The sequence below is a fragment of the Protopterus annectens genome, chromosome 1.part1 (genome assembly GCF_019279795.1).
Source record: "Protopterus annectens isolate FY-2018-M chromosome 1.part1, PAN1.0, whole genome shotgun sequence".
Classification (NCBI taxonomy): Eukaryota; Metazoa; Chordata; order Ceratodontiformes; family Protopteridae; genus Protopterus; species Protopterus annectens.
The window spans coordinates 472627435-472639861 of NC_056726.1; positions in this window are offsets into that span (position 1 = coordinate 472627435).

Genomic DNA, 12427 nt, shown 5'->3' on the forward strand with positions numbered 1-12427 from the left:
CACTCTTGTGTGGGGTCATTTACTGCACTGTTATAACTTGATATTACTTGTGAACCTCTGCTATCTCTGTAAAAAACAAAAACAAAAAAAATCTTGCTTTTTCCCACTTTTCTGAGAGTTAAAAAAGTTCAGTTACAGGCTTGCTGTTCCTGAACTGTTTGAAAGTTTCTGTGAGGCCATTTTTGCTTGGGCTGAAGGAGGGTCTCTGTGTTTATCAGTGGGAGTGACTAACATTGAGCAGCTTCCCTGCCCCCCGGAGAGGTGGTTACTGACTTGAAACTGTAGTTTTATTGGCCACTAGGGGTCATTTCCATAACTCCTTCATCTTCCTCTCTTAAAACCTAGTTGCCTCGTGGTTTGAGCGTCTTTTCAGGCTTGTTGGCTGTTGGTGAAGCACCCTCCAAGAGGAAAAAACGCTGAGAGAAGAAGGGAGCTACTTTTGAGATTTTATGTATTTTTCTCTGTTTATTTGCTAAGTTTTTCTGCATAGCTGCCTAGCTTGAGCATTTTCTGGCTTGTTAAACTTGATTTCTGTATTAGTAGCTGTATTTAGAGCACAACCAAAAGCTGTTTGCTGAATTTCCTGTTTGCACTTAATTTTAAATCGTTTTTTCTTAAAACTTGCATATTTTCTGTCCTTGACCTAGCACTCTTGTGTGGGGTCATTTACTGCACTGTTATAACTTGATATTACTTGTGAACCTCTGCTATCTCTGTAAAAACAAAAAAAAAAAATCTTGCTTTTTTCCCACTTTTCTGAGAGTTAAAAAAGTTCAGTTACAGGCTTGCTGTTCCTGAACTGTTTGAAAGTTTCTGTGAGGCCATTCTTGCTTGGGCTGAAGGAGGGTCTCTGTGTTTATCAGTGGGAGTGACTAACATTGAGCAGCTTCCCTGCCCCCCGGAGAGGTGGTTACTGACTTGAAACTGTAGTTTTATTGGCCACTAGGGGTCATTTCCATAACTCCTTCATTTGTCCTCGGAGGAGTGGTTTAGGGCAGTGACTTGTGCTTTGTTGGCCAATTTGGGTCATTTCCTGTCTTATCCAGCCCCCTGCTATAAAGCACGCTTTAGCGCGATTTAGCCCGATGTTGCTACCGTTGCACACTAGGGCAGCGCCGGTTAAGCAGGTTTAAACTATTCGGGCTACCTAAAGTCCACTCTTCAAATTTTCCCTTAAAACTACCTTCCTCGAACTATACTACTGATCTAATCAGCGTATCCTATAATTAAAAAGATCATCTCTACTTGACTCCAAGTAGACTATTCTCTATCTGTTAAACGTAGCACTTGCTCCTACAGTACTTATTACCTTGATACGGCACTCTTGTCATAGATAGTACCCCAAAAGGCAACCCCCATTTCTCAGTCACCCACGTCCCCGGAATCTTTTTAAAGTTTTTTTGTCTATTCCTTCTAGCATGTCGAGGATCAGTTGCTAGTGTCCTCTCCTGCTCAGCTGGTGAACCTGGGAATATTGAGGCAATGTTACAATTGCCTCATGTACACAGACAACCCTCTCCTCCTCCCACAAAACACAAATACATGCGAGAGATGCAACTACACGGCCAAACTGGAGGCTGAGCTCTCTCAACATAGGACTGGCAAGACCAGTCAGGAGGAGAAGGTTACCACACACACTATAGACCCAGTCTCACATATTACCATTACAACCTCAAATCATACACATAAACACACAAAGACATACTGAGGCTCTGATCAAAAATCTACCAAAACAGCAGAGGCCACCAAAGCAGACACCCAAACAACCACCACCTCAGAACACAACACCTGCAACACATAGACCTCACAGTCAGAGTGTCAAACAGTCACAGCCCTTAAGGCCAAACACAATGCCAGACACACTAGTCATTGGTGACTCCATAGTCAGACACACTGACGTCCGGCTCACCAGACTGAGTAAGGAGAAGGTCACAGTAAGCTGCCTGTCGGGCGCTAGAATCCGCCACATAACGCAAGCACTCAGGTCTCTCAACAGCAGGTACAAATATGATTCAGTCATTGTCCACGCTGGTGTAAACGACCTGAGACGCACCTCCTGGACTACATGACAAGAGACATTGAGGAGCTCTCTGATTATGTAGCCCAGACAGGTATGACCCTGACCTTGAGCAGTATCCTACCTTCACCAAGAATGATGCCACAATACAGAGATAAGATGATCAGCTTTAACAATTGGCTTAAACACTGGTGTCATTCAAAGGGGATCCAGTGTCTGTCTGCCTGGGATGACATGCTGGACAAGCCACGCTGCTTCGCAAGGGACGGCTTGCACCTGTCACCCTGGGATTCGGATATTGGCAAAGGCTCTTGCCACCCCATAGTGCCTTTTTAGGCAAGGCTCAAATTCTAAACCTACCACCCTAGAACACAAAAAGGAAAAAACTAAGGGTAATGCTGCTCAATGCCAGAAGTCTAAATCTCAAAATGCACGCACTCGAGGCCCTTCTCAGTATGGAGAACATCGATGTCTGTGCTGTGACAGAAACCTGGTTCAAGGCTCCTGAGAGCACCCCGGCGCTATCAGGTTTTACCTCATATCATGCGTTCCGGCCCCAAAATCTGGACAATACCAAGAAAGGAGGGGTATCCATATTCATCAAGGACACCCACACCTCAAGACTGGTGGCAACGCCACGATGCATCGGAGACCATCCAGGTGCAATTAACCATAGGCAAGACTGCTCTGCAAATTGTAGCATGTTACAGGCCACCCTCACAAACTCAGGAACCTCACATGGCCTTCCTGAAAACACTAGAGGGATAAATGTAACACCAAATAACATCATACTAGGTGACTGCGATTCCCCTAATCGAGACTGGGAACACTACTCAAGCCCAAACACCCTAGCCCAAAAGTTCCTGGAATTCATAAACTCAAATGCCATGGAACAACTAGTCACCATCCCCACAAGAGGAGATAACATACTTGATCTCATCATCACGAACATGGGAGCACAATGTTCAACACCGGAGGTGTACCCCTCACTGGTGAGATCAGACCACAAACTAATCTCGCTGGAGGTCCTCATCCCACCCCACCTGAAATAAAAAGACCACAGTAAAGAACTTCTCAAAAGCCGACTTCACACTTCTAAAGACTAGTGTGGTCTCCTTTAAGGCCCCGAGCGGAAAACAGTACTCAAGCCGCTGAATCACTTACAAATGCCTTCTACCAGCACCTGCAGGACTGCATGGATAAGGCAATCCCAAGCAAAACAAAGACTCTTTGTACCAAAGGCAAGCATCCAGTCTGGTGGACCCCAGCCATAAACAAACTCTACAACAAAAGGAGGAAGCTACTACAAGATAGAGCAAAATCCTTAAAAGGTAAGACACCCTTGATCACTATAAGTAAAAACTAAGAGCTCTCATAAAATCATCCAAAGCAAATTTCGAGAGAAAAATAGCTAAAGACTCAAAAGACAATCATAAGGCCTTCTTTAGCTATGTTAGAAACCTGGGAGGAAACTCCCAGATATGCTCAGAGCTAGTTCAAAATGATGTGAAGATTACTGATCCTACAGACATTGCCAACATACTGGCTGACAGGTTCAGTGCAAACTTCTCCCCTCCCCAAAGGAGAGATATCTATACCAAACGATTGCAGCCCCCAAACATCTCCAGCCCAAGTGAGAACTGCTCTCTCCAAAGCAAAAACACAGCATCCATGGGACCTGATGGTGTCCCCGGCTGTGTGCTCCATGAACTCAATGAGGAATTAAACCCACAGCTAGGACAGCTGTTTAATCAAAGTCTTACCTCTGGATACGTGCAGGAGTGGCGCACTGCAACTGTGGTACCACTTCACAAAGGCGGTGCCTCCACCGACCCTGGAAATTACCGGCCCATTAGCTTGACAAGCCTTATCTGCAAAGCCATGGAGAGGATCATAATGGACCTCATAAATAAAGACATAGGGAATTTGCAGACTTTGGATCCAACCCAGTTTGGCTTTGTCAAAGGCAGATCATGCCTTTTAAACTTGGTTGACTTTTTGAAACAGTCACCAAAGCCATTGATGAGGAAAGGCAGTCCATACAGCCTACCTCGATCTGGCTAAGGCCTTGATACAATACCCCATTCGGGTATCATTGAAAAACTCATCAGCTTAAATGTCAACCCATACATCACAAGATGGGTTGCAAACTGGCTGAGTGACAGAACCCACAGGGTCAGAGCTGCTGGCGCCATGTCAGACTCAAAGCCTGTCACAAGTGGTGTCCCACAGGGCTCAGTCCTGGGCCCACTCTTGTTTGGCATCTACTTTTCCAGTACAAGCAAACACAGGAGGGTTATGGCTGACAAAGTTTGCAGATGACTGCAAACTGGGCCATAGTAGAAAACACATCTGACACAGATATCCTTCAGAAGGGTCTCACAGAAACGGATAACTGGTGCCAGAGCCACGGCCTAAAGTTAAATGCCAAAAATGCATAGTCATACCCTTCGGGAAAAACAAGGTTACCCCTAGCTACCAAATAGGTGGCAATCCACTGAGCACAGAAGAAGTTATCAGGGACCTGGGGACCCAGGTTGATAGTAGTCTGTCATTCGACACCCATGTAGCTAAAGTAGTTAGGAAGACCTTCTACATTGCCCACCTTATCATGAAGGGATTCTCATCTAGATCAAGGGAGGTCATAGTCTCCCTTTACTCATCACTCATCAGACCAATGATTGAGTACAATGCCCCATTCGGAATGTATCTGACCCGACACTTGCAGCAGCTGGAGAGGCCACAAAGTTCCTCACCAAAAGGATAAAGGGTCTCAAAAATCTGTCCTATGCTGCCCGACTGAAAGAACTCCAGCTCTATTCAGTAAACACGCTTGCTCAGAGGTGACCTTTGCCTAACATACAAGGCCATGTCAAACCCAGATTTGATGAATATGCTTCACCTCAAAAATCTAGATCCATCAGAGCCACAAGGCGGGAGACTTAAACCTTGACACGGCTATTAATAGGACGTGCTGGAGGGATAGATTCATCACCCAAAGACTCCCTATGCTGTGGAACAAAATCCCGGTACATGTGAGGCAGAGCACCTCGCTGGCCTTGTTCAAGAGAAATCTTGACCAATGGATGGGAGATCGCAGATATACCCCAGGGATTACCTCAGTGTCACTGCTCGACAGAGGCACAGAAAAATAATGGGTATAGTTCCCCATACTAAAGGGGTGGCCTAAGCCACAAAACGATGGGCTAGGCTTGTAAATGCCCTCGGGCAGATAGCCTAGTATGAACCTATGAACCTATGAACCTATGAAAAGATTTTTCTTTTTTGTCATTGATAGAATACCACCTAATATACACACAGGTGGTGATGAAAAAACTATGTTAGAAGCCAAAGAATGCTTATGGCAACTTAGGCTCAATGCCTGCAAATCGCCTGGCCTCAATGAGCAAATAGCAATCTCCAGCATACTCAAACTCAGATCACATTTTATATGAATTAAAGTTATATTTTTATCATATATCTAGTGTTTGAAATTAAATGTTTAAGTGATTATTTATACTTTACTACATTTTATTATGTTTTTCACAAATCACATATTTTATATAACACATTTGTTATTTCAACATAATCAATTCTACATAGTATGTTGATTATTATACATTTTTACATACATTAAACCACATTATATATATATATATATATATATATATATATATATATATATATATATATTTATACTTATATTTATATTTATATTTATATTTATATTCAACATCTACATTTAGTATTTATATATTTTTATTATTTTTATCATATTATTACATATTTATATACATTTTAACATTTACATTCATCAACACACTATATTTATAGTTACATACATAACAACATTTATGTGCTTTGGTGTTTTAATATTTTAACACAGCAATATTTAAACAAACTTAAAGTTTTATTTATGTAATACAGGTCCTTATTCTTCACTGCATCTTTAAGATGTGATGTACTGACCATTCAATGATGATTATTGATTAATTATTTATCTAATTGTTTTGAAATCAGTATATAAGGGATGATTAGCAACAGTAATTTGTACTCTGATGATGCCCCATGTCAGTGGGTGAAAGCGCTTAGTATCTGTGGATTGTATCGTGTTTTGTCTTCTGTTTGGTCCGTTTTTTTGTTCATTAAAGTATTTATGAAGAGACCAGGATCCAAGGTTTGCTGTATTTTTGGCTTATTGGTGTGTTCTACTTTTGGATGACACCACTGTACACATCAGTCATAACACCCATCATAGAGTACATTGGCCCTGTCGGTATGTACCTCAGAAGTCATCCACAGTGACAGTAGATGCCAGACACATACCTCAGAAAGAGTATTACTGGACTCAAACAGATGGCCTATGCAGACTGTCCTACAAAACCACAGCTACACTGTGTCACATACCGCCTACCCAGAGGCAATCTCTGCCTAATATACAAAGCTATGCCAAATCCACAGGTGTTGGACATGCTCCATATATACAGATTACACTCCATACAAGCTACACACTGTACTGATCTAAACCCTGTAACGTGAAAAAGCAGAACATGCTGGAGTGGTACATTATCATCTCAGACACATACCATACTCTGGAACTAACCACCTATCAATAGCAAATTAAGGTCCTCATTAGCAGTTGTCATGAATAATCATGATGAGTGGGTGTGAGATAGGAAACACAACCCAGGAGTCACCACTGTGGCTCTGCATGGCAGGGGCACATGAACCTACATTACATGGGTGTGGAAGGGCAGGGTACCATATGGCTATGCTTCCATAGGTCCTACGGATAACAGCCTTTTAGCTACCTAGGACCCGATATACACACGCATGTACTTGTTGCATTACTTGCTATGTGAGGTTGACTGGGTGTGACGGTGAATGTGTAGGTGAATGTGTCAAAGTTGTATATATGTGTGATAGCCTAGTGTGAAACCGTGTATATCATAGTATGTAGTGTTGTAGCTCAAATCCTAGCAAAGGATACGTATGCTATTGCTAGGCAGGAAAAGCAGTAAGGCATATGGTGTGACGTAGTCCCATGGTGTTGACCGGAGTGTGCCATTGTAGGCTTAAGCAGTACATGCATGCTTATTGATTGGTAACACTAGTGAATACAAATCCTGTATGACCAGTAGTACTACCTGAAGCTGTAGGCCTAAACAGCACAGTATGGTTTACATCCACATTGCTTGGACACACTGTTTTGTTTGTTACCTGTAGTCCTCACACATTACAAACCTCAGGCATGAGGTTTTGTAGGTGCTGACACACAGTACTGTATGTTACACAGGTAAAACTGATCTGGGTTGCCATACCTATGTTTCCTGTAGGTATGTCTGATGTGTGTGTGGGTATGCCTGTAACATGGCCTTGATGGTATGTGTGTCACAGGATATATGTGCATATCTAGCAACATGTGTAGTGTATTACAGCAGTATGCCACCTATAGTGATGAATGTGCACATTTGTTACTGAGGGGTTTGCTATCAACAAGTAGCGTGGTGTACTGATAGTACTTAAACTGTACTTAACATTCATTTCAATGGATGACAAATGTCTGCATGCATTAGCTTCATACACACCCCCTGTGGCTAGGTGGTGCATTGTGTCACACAGAGTGTGCCATGTACTGTTGTATAGTCTTACATACTGGTTCCACTTTGTTGCTGTGCAGAACATGTTTTGGAATATAGTATGTGCCAGGCACTGTCAGGCAGTTGTGGGCTGAGCAGTCCTATGTGGTATGAAAGGTGTGTATCTACTGACAGCCAATAGGTTGCTATATATGGCATTTCATTGATGTCTGTACTTTAACATGTTAAGTGTGCCACATGACATGCTCACAATGACTGTTTTATTGTCTTACAGGAATATGTCTCACAACAGGAAGCCTGCCTATTCCCCTGAGGAGGAGGAGGTCATCTATGATGCCCTGGTACAGCATTACAACTTGCTGTTCTCCAGATCTAGCCAGGACCAGCATGGACGCACTGCACTGTGGCAGGATGTTGTCCATCGGGTGAATGATGTAGGCATGCATAACTGGACTTATGAGCAGGTATGCCATCACTGCAGTGATTTAATCAGACATGTCCGGCAGCATGCCTCCGATGTCCACAGACAACAGCTTGCCACAGGTGGTGGTGCATCAACACATCCCCCCCTTTACCAGAGTGGAAGAGCTGCTCCTCAGCATGGTGGCTCCTGGACAAGCAGTACAACAGACATGCGTCACCATGGAGGCTGGAGTCACCCAGCACGTAGATACAGAGCGTGCAGGTAACATGGCATATCTGTAGACTACTGTTAGATCAATTGTTAGAACATCCATTTACCAGATGTGTACTATGTATTCAGAAGATGCGGAGCCTGGTGTCATGCAATACTGATAATTTGGAACATAATTTGTATGCCTGTGACTGCCACCTCTTGTACTACTGTGGAATTGCAAACACACAGCAGCAATACCATAGTTGTTGACACTGACAAACTGTCTCATATCCTTGTAGGTCCCTCTGGTGTGATAGCAAGGTAGCACACCCATGCTGGTGAGTGTTCTACATTTAATATAGCATATAACATGTGCATGTCATAGGAGACTTGTAGGCCATATACACATGTAAAACACCTACACATAATGCATGCTCTGCATGTTCTCTGTGGGACTATGCACATCCCAGTAACATGAGTATCCGCCTCAAACACATGCAATACACAGAGCATCCCAACCAATTGTGGTACACTGTAGTGGTCATTGTACAGGCAGAGTCAATACACATGCACACAACATACACCACTTTGTCATATGCAGTTAGTGTTAATTTGATACACATGGCGTATGTAGACACCTGCTGTAAGGTCATACTCCAGTATCCCAAATGTCAACAACACAGCACACATACTATACCTGGGGGTAGTGGACAATCATGGGGCGGTGTGACATGCTTCAACACACAACACATTCATGTGAGGCAATGCTCCCTATTGAACACATCCCCCCCTGGCTGTGAAATGGTTAATGTAGCCAAAGTGGTGCAGGTCAGGTACAGCAAGATAGTTGCCAGTGTGACATACATTAGTGGCCTTGGTTGACCACATGATGCTGCCTGATGATGGCTCATGGTACTACACTACATCCAGTTACAGTAACTACAGTACTACACATAGCATTCATTGCTATACACCTGACAGTTGTGTGCATCCAGCCATGGTATGTATACCTATGAGTGATGCTGCACAGGACATTGGAAAGCATTCCAGACTTGCACAGCAATGTTGCGTCCATGTACACGTTGTGTTCCAGGGTGAGGCCAATCAATGAACAACACACATGCATCAAAGACATGTATACTGTTATCAACAAGGACTCTCCACACTCGCACTGCATGCTGTTGAGCAACACACATCCTGCATGCTGACACGTGTGATAGGACTCTTTGGCTTGTGATACTGTACTGCACCATCAACCACTAATGGATATGTTCCATATTGCTGTTGGTGTGTGTGTGTGTGTGTGTGTGTGTGTGTGTGTGTGTGTGTGTGTGTGTGTGTGTGTGTGTGTGTGTGTGTGTGTGTGTCAACTTGACTGAGTAGTGTATGTGTGCATGTGTGCATGTGTTCATGTGTTCATGTGTGCATGTATTCATGTGTTCATGTGTGCATGTGTACATGTGTGCATGTGTGCATGTGTTCATGTGTGCATGTGCACTAACATTCTGTACAGATTGTGAAGTGTGTTTCCTGTCTTCCTCTCACAGGTGCTGAGGTATTGGATGAGTGCAGCAGGGAAGCTGAGGTCACTGCCACAAATAGTGGGCATGATGACACATGTGTAGTGGCACAGGCAGGTTTGTCCGGGTCTGTTGTTGGTCCTCCAATCGACAGTACACAGCTGTCCACCCCATCTATACGCACATTCATACTGCCGATACATCCCTCAACACCAATGGCCTTAGCGGAGGAACAGCATACAGCAGGCACTGACCAGGATAGTGTGGTATCTATGGCACATGCAACCCCACACAGCAGCCATACCCAGACATCTGGAACGGTACCACATAGGCATATGTCCAGGGGTGCTCGTGGGAGCACTGCTGGTCGTAATGCCCCTGGCAGACGTGCCCCCACAGGTCTCACAACATCAGCCATGTTCTGGACTGTAATGCAGGCACAGGCACATATGGAACGGTACACCAGGCAGGGACTAAGGGCGCAGAGGGCTCACAACACCACTATCAATGACAGTATCCGTGACCTTGCCGGTGCCATCCGTAATTACACCAAGGTCATTGATAGACGTTGGGGGAGACACTAGATGTCCTCCGCAATGTAATGTCCATGTGCCAGGACAGTGCAGGATGGCTGAGATGTTGACATGGATGCATGCCAGCAACATCATCAGCTGGCACTCATCACAGATGACACACAAGTCCCAGCTGCTCCTGTAGTGGCAGTACCAGCCCCAGCAATGTTGGGGCTGGGCTGTCAATAGACCGTCCTAGACAACCACGTGCACGTGGCTCTGGCCAGTCCCAGCAGGGACATGGGTCCAGTCGACATCCCTCTGCCTCTGACGATAGTACCCAGTCTGGCTTGGTACCCGATACTGTCCGTGGCACCCCTGGCAGGCACAGGTACTGTGTCCGTGGCCGGAGACAGTGAGCTGTACAGCCTGGCAAGTACAGTCCGTGGCTGTCCTACAATCACCCGTATGTGGCAGCCACAAGGTGGAACTGTGTGCATGCAGACACACACACATAAACCAAACACCTAGGGCTAACACATACACACACACATTACACCAACATTGACCCATACTGTACTGTTGTCCCTCACACACACACACACACACACACACACACACACACACACATATATATGTTGATTAGATGGGTCATTGTCGGGCTCTGGCAAACCGATAACACGCCCTTTGCATATGATGAAACTGTGCCACCTCCTGTCATCTGTGACAATGATGCAGGAACAGGCTTACATGGCGCTGATGCACAGGGTGACCTAATAGCAGTGTAGCAATGTTAGCATGTTGTCAACTGCAAGGTGTACTGCTATCCTTGTAGGTATATCTGAGCAGGCATGATACATTAAAGCTATGATTATCAATGTAGTATTGTTTACACCAGTGTTAATTCCAATACTGTATTGTCCGCCCATGTGCCACTTGGCTGATGTGTGCGGTACTGGCAGCATGTGTTGATGAGTGGATGGTACATGTGTGATGTGTGCAGTACAGATTTGCAGGTGTACATTTGTGAACATGGTGGAGGTGCACCATCTGCATGTATGTGCATAGTGAACACATGGGAAGGGTGACATGCCCTGTATTACACAGTGTTAACACTTCATATTTCCTATTGGTGGCCAGTATGCATTTTACTACACATATGTTATGACTTGGGTACACATGTGTGTATGACATGGTTTGCCACTATGCTGTGGGTAATACTGTTTATATCGGTCATTGTTTTGCATACTGGTAGTATACATAACCTCAACAGCCTGACTTTACCCAATCATTAGCTGATGTCTTGACAACTGAGACACAGATGTAGGATACACAGTAGTATTTGAGTCCTTCCAGGACTATACTATACCAGTAACCAGTGATATTGGCCGCCACACATTCCTGGGACCACTCCTGTTTGGCATGTAGACATCCCAGGTACAAGCAAACACACTAGGGATATCACCGTCCAGATCTGGTAATGCATACAGTAGCCTACAATGCATTCTCCAGATGAGACACTTATCCTCCACAGGGGTATCATACAGACAGATACCTGTTGACCAACACATGCTGTAAAGCTATAAGCCAACTATAGCATAGTCATCCACATTTACAATACATAGTATCCTGACAGTACCACATTGTTAGTAGCCCACAACATGAAGCAGGGGTACCAATGTGTACATACAGCCACATGTTATGTCATCTGTCCTTTGCTATTCACATTTCCAAAGGTATGCTGATGTCCCTCAGTGAATCACATAAGCATGAAGGGGTCTGTATGCATATCCACGGAGGTGTTGTACACCTGTAATGAATGGCCATTATTGACAGACTGTGTTGTGTTTGAACATGTCTGACATATACCCCAGGCATGAACTCTCTCACACTATTCTATAGAAACTGTCATGGGTGTGTGTGACACAGATGACATAGGCCACAGATCACTACAGTGGCTGGCCTTGACACATACATACATATGTGACCTAAGGTCTGAGAAGCAGCAGCCCAGACTGTCAATGGTAACAGATGTATTCGTGTAGAAAGCAGGATTCACACCTATGAACTCATTGAGGTCACAAATACATATATGTATTTGCCACACAGTTAACAATTGAGGTCAAGTGTACATGTATGTATGTGCCACACAGATACCGGAA